A 5906-nucleotide genomic window follows, 5' to 3' on the forward strand; every position below is an offset into this window, starting at 1 on the left:
ATCAAGGCAAAACCAACAGAATTGTTTATCAGGTAGGATATGGATGTTAAAAGAGAGAGGAACCTTGGATGACTCCAGAGTGTAGGGCCTGAAGCTCTGGAAGAAGGAAATTGCATCCACTGAGAGAGGGAGCACTGTGGGCGAAGCCAATTTGGGAAGGAAAGGGGACATCAAAAGTTCAGCATTTAACATATCAATATTGAGATATTCTTTTTGGTGGGGTGTGTGCAGGGGGGCACCTGGCCAGTATGGGGATCTAAACCTGTGACCTTGGTGTTATAAGGCTGTGCTCTACACAACTGAGTGAACCAGCCAGTTGGATAAAATTGAGATAATCTAAATGGACAAATTTCGTATGATTCCACCCATATGAAGTGGCTGGAGTACTCAAATTCATAGAGACAGAAAGTAGGATAGTGGTTACCAAGGGTGGCAGATGTGGGAACAGTGGAGTTATTGCTTAATAAGTACAAAGCTTCAGTTTGGGATGATGAGAAAGTTCTGGAGATGGATGGTGGTGACGGTTGCACACAATATGAATGTGCTTACTGCCAATGATCTGTACACGTAAAAATTGTTAAGGTGGTAAATTTTATGCTCTTTTGCCACAATCAAACAAATTGAGATGTTTGTTTGACATCACAGTGGACTCTGAAATTTGGGAGAGAAGTCTCCCCTAGAGACATAAATTGGGAGGAGAGGGACATTGACATGTAGGTCTTATTTGAGGCTGGTTGAGATCAACAAAAAACTAAGTGAATAGGCAGAAGAACCAAAGACAGAGAATTAGGCTGTCCAGAAAGAAGAGGAGTAACCTGCAAAGGAGACTGAGTAGGAGAAACCAGTGAGGTGGCAGAAAACTAGGAGACCTTGCATTCTTTATCACTCAAAGATGGGGGTGGAGAGAGAAGCAGTTCTCCTCAAGAGGAAGAGATATCCCCCCTTATGAGGGGTATGTCCTCTCCAGGTAGACCCAGAGATGTGAACTGCAAAAACAGAGATTGTCTGATCAGAGGAACCTTAGATTATTTCGGACACATGTATCTCCAATGCCATGGGAGTTGGACAGTGTTTTAGCTCTCATTGAAAGCTTGAATGAGCATAACATAAAGCAAAGTTTTAGATAGTTTTCCTCATCTCCTCCATAACCACCATATTTCCATCAAATGTAAGAAACAGGCTCATAAGGAAAAAGCCCTTGTTCTCTCTGTCCTTTTTTCTTATCTCCTTTTGTATGGGATGCTTATTTAAAAGCCTTCCCATGTTCTGGATTGATCCCTTAAGAAGACTAGTTACCTAAAATTTACTTATCAGGGGTCTTCCTCCAAGTTGTATTCTGGAGAGAGGGGAGGAGAAGCAGCGTAATTGCAAGCATTTAACTGGGGTAAGAAGAGAATCTGTTCTATTTAATTCATTTCCAATTTCTTTCAATCTTAACTTGCTGGAAAACAGATATACCAGGTTCATTTTACACGAGAAGTATTTATTGAGAGAATACTGTGTTGCTGGTGCTGGGGGCATAGTTATGAAGAAGTAAAGCTTATATTCATGTCGCTTATATTCTAGTGGGAGAGAAAGAAAAAAAGTAGTGAACCGATAAAAATACACTCTCTCAGATGTGGGAGCTAAGAGAGAATGAAGGAAGGAAAGAAAGACCGCAGTAGTGCATTGGACTTGCAGATGGAGAGAACATTCTATCCACAACAGAGTAGTTTGGGGGGGAAGGGGGTAGTGGGAGTGTGGTTGGCGCTAATTGGCGGGGGACACAGGGCACGAATGGAATTTCTGGTAATGGGTATACAGCCAGTATGAATCTGGCCCTCACATTATGGGCATGAGTGGCTTTGTATATCATGAATATTTATAAAAAACCCCAACACTTTAAGAAAGTAATAGTAATAACCACATTTTTAGAAACAAGGAAATCAAGCCATAGGGGTTAACTGTCACATCAATAGGAAACATCAGATCACAGAATAAATGTTGTTTGAGTTGAAAATGTGTCTTTACCACTACTGTAGAGCTATTAGAATGATGGTGGAATGGGTATTATTAAGAAAAAGACATGACATTTTTAGAAACAAGGAAATCAAGCCATAGGGGTTAACTGTCACATCAATAGGAAACATCATATCACAGAATAAATGTTGTTTGAGTTGAAAATGTGTCTTTACCACTACTGAAGAGCTATTAGAATGATGGTGGAATGGGTATTATTAAGAAAAAGACATGGGATGTTTTAAATTACTTTTGAAAGCCATATCAAAGAAGAAATTAGTTTGTGACCACAGACTCAAAGAAGAGAATTTGATCCAGTTAGTAGAAGTTAGAGAGAAATTTCAGCTAAATCAAAAAATGTCAAAATGATTATACATATTTAAATGGAAATGGGTGACCACTTGGCTGAGTGGATCAGTGTTATTCAAAGGACTCAACAGAGGGTGAAAGATGTCCAGCCAAGGGAGACATTGTAAAGTGATGACTAGCTGTTGCGTCTGTGGGATGCTCATTGAATGTTGCTTTTTCCTCCTTTCCCAGCAGACACACCAGCTACATGGAAGCAGAAAATCACACAGAACTATCAGAATTCCTCCTTGGGCCTCTGTGAAAATTCTGAACTGCAGCCCTTACTCTTCGGACTGTTCCTGTCCATGTGCCTGGTCACCATACTCGGGGACCTGCTCATCATCTTGGCCATCACTTGTGACTCCCACCTCCACACGCCCATGTAATTCTTCCTCTCCAAACTGTCCTTTGCTGACATGTGTTTCATCTCTACCACGGTCCCCGAAATGCTGGTGAACATCCAGGCACAGAGCAAAGACATCTCCTACATAGATTGCCTTGCCCGGATGTATTTTTTTATGTTTTCTTTTTTGCTGGGCTGGATAATTTCTTACTGGCCATGATGGCCTATGACCACTCTGTGGCCATCTGTCACCTCCTGCACTATACGGTCATCATGAGCTCCCGCCTTTGTGCCCTGCTGGTCCTGATGTATTTGTTCATCAATTTCTGGGCCTTCCTACTTCAAATTCTATGGATGAAGAGGCTGACCTTCCCTAAAGACACAGAAATTCTACATTTGTTCTGTGACCTGGCTCAACTTCTCAATGTGGCCCTCTCTGATACCCTCATTAGTAACAGCACCTTGTATGCTGCAGCTGCACTGAAGTGGGTGTTTCTTGTCATTGGGAAACCCTTCTCTTATTATCATATTGTCTCTTCTTCAATACAGATGTCCTCCATTGCAGGCAAGTATAAAGCATTTTACACCTGTGGTTCTCAGCTCTCTATGGTCTCCTTTTACTCTGGGACAAGACTCGGAGACTATGTCAGTTCTGTTTTGGCCCATTCTTCTCAGAGAAGCTTGATTGCCTAAGTAATGTGCACTGTGGTCACCCCCATGCTGAACCCCTTCATCTACAGCCTGAGGAACAAGGATATGAAGGGAGCCCTAGGAAGAATCTTCAGCAGAGCAGCCTCTTGTCCTTGAAGCATCACTGATCTCTGAACTAAGTGGACATTGTACAATCCCCTTTTCTGAAGTACCTAGGTGAATCAAAATCATACAGGGAGAAAGGAAAAGTGTGGACTCCAGAATCTAGATGTAGGGGGAGTGGGGAATTAGTGTTTAATGAGTAAAGATTTTCACTTCTGCAAGATAAAACAGTTCTGGAAATGGATGGTGGTGATGGTTGGACAAAAAGGTGAATTTATTTAATGCCACTGAGCTCTACACTTACAGATGATTCAGATATTCTCTGTGATTTGTATTTTAAGACAATTTTTAAAATGTCCCATCAGGAATGAGAGATGTTGCTCCAAATGTTGGAGGTACTGCTTAGCCATCCAAAATCCATCCCTGTGGGTTCAGCCTCAGCTGCAGAGAGCCACCTTACCCAAGGTCATGCCTCCTTCCTGCAACAGCTCATGTTCAATTACTGATCAATGTGGGGATATAAAGTCTTGGCCCCTCCGCCCCAACTCCAGACAACTCTAAGAGGCCATCCCAGCTCTAGAGCTCCCCAGATGTTTTCAGAGGTTTCGATGGATTGCCACTTGGCTCAGTGTTTTCCTCTGCCCTTCTCTGCGACAAAGAGTTTGTCAAGTTGCAAAATCCGAGAGAACATTTCTCACAAGACTGTCCTTACTTCAGACATGCTTCATATTTTGGGGAGTGTCCAGAGCCACCTTCACCTCAGAACATCTTGTTACAAATTTGGGAGTCCCCACAGACTCACTCAGGTGTGATAATTTGCTAGAATGACTCACAGAACTCAGGAAAGGGCTATACTTTTTATTATAGTTCAGTATAGCAAAAGAATTGAAATTATAACCAGTTAAAGGGAGATACATATAGGGCATGACCCGAGATGATCCAAACATGAAGCTTCTGGTTGTCTACTCCTCATGCAGTCCAGACACATTACTCCAACCTGGCTACAATGTGTAACAATACTCAAAGAGTATTTCCAACCATGGCAACTCACCTGAGCTTTGGTGTCCAGAACTCTTATTGTGACTCCATTGCATTGGCATGATTGGTTGAATTATTTTCTATGTGACTGAGCATGATTTCCAATGCCTCTAACATTTCGAGATGTTATCATGTAGCCTGAAGAACCCAAAACTCTAGTCACAACGTTGGTATTAATGGTATGACCATCATCCATCCTGCGCCATCTCACTGGGATCAACTACCAGCTGTGGTCTGAGGTGCCTGCCATGGATAACCAAGGCAGTCCTATTAGCAGGGTCATTCCAAGGGTTTAGAAGTAAGCTCTCAGGAGTTGGGACAAAGGCTAGACCTATCTTTAGGTGAGTCTCAAATTTCTAACTACACATCTGCCCTTCCACAGGTGTTGATTCCAGGAGCACTGCCTGGTAAACATCCTATATGTTAATCTCCATCTTGGAGTCTGCTTCCCAAGGAACTGAACTTGGGACATCTTATTACCAACAAAGTTAATTTGGTAAGATTTTAAGACAATAATTCCAAAGTAGGGTTTGGATGGTTAGCGATGATTTGGTAATTACAAACCCAGTGCCTGGATCACTGGTGGAAAATTCAAAGAAAGGAGATACAGAATAGACATTTTAGGGTGTTAGGTGCTGGGGTGAGGGTGGGTGCACCTAAAGAATACTAATGAATTGGGAAATACAAATTCAGAGGTGTCTCACAGAGAGTGTGAAGTTCAAAATAATATGGAAACATATGTATTTGCATGTGCAGCTTGGGAAATCCAAATTCAGAGATGTCTCACAAAGAGTGTGAAGTTCAAAATAATATGGAAACATATGTATTTGCATGTGCAGCATACTTCAAATTCCTGAAGCCCATGGTCCAGTCATAAGCACCTACCCCTTTCTCCCCTAATTCTATTACAGGTTTGAACAGGGACACACCGATGACTCTATTCACTATATTTTAAAGAAATTTAGCATCCAGATGACCACAGTGCTTAACACTGTGCGTATTTCTCACCTTTTGGGAAGGACCTTTTCTGAAGAACTGAGGAATATTCCAAGGTCTTTCCCATACAGTAGAGAGATACACAGACAGGTGACATCAACAGGTGTAAGGTACTTTAATTTCATGCTGCAACACACACTCCTTAGCTCTCTTCTTGTTTCTACTGTCAAAATTCACAAGCATATATCTGTTCAAATTTTCAGGTAGATAAACTCTNTCTTGCTTGTGATGGATCCCCGATCTCAGGGCTAAGTAGACATTGTGGTCCCCAGAGGAAGGTGTTCTGTTCTTAGATTTTCTGGCTATTACTTTCTCCTAAAACACATGCTACATTCCTTTTTTTAGCATCCCTAACTCTGCTCTTTGTTTTTTTATTACTTCCTCCTCAACAACTCCCTCTGTGATTCCTTTGTGCATATTCATCCTATAC

General features: G+C 41.8%; 1 pseudogene; it reads left to right on the forward strand.

Moving 5' to 3' along the window:
* Positions 1-2554: 2554 nt before the first annotated feature.
* On the forward strand, positions 2555-3496 carry LOC103608955 (annotated as a pseudogene).
* Positions 3497-5906: the final 2410 nt, after the last annotated feature.

The sequence above is a fragment of the Galeopterus variegatus genome, unplaced genomic scaffold (assembly GCF_000696425.1).
Source record: "Galeopterus variegatus unplaced genomic scaffold, G_variegatus-3.0.2 Scaffold9012, whole genome shotgun sequence".
In the NCBI taxonomy this organism is placed as follows: domain Eukaryota; kingdom Metazoa; phylum Chordata; class Mammalia; order Dermoptera; family Cynocephalidae; genus Galeopterus; species Galeopterus variegatus.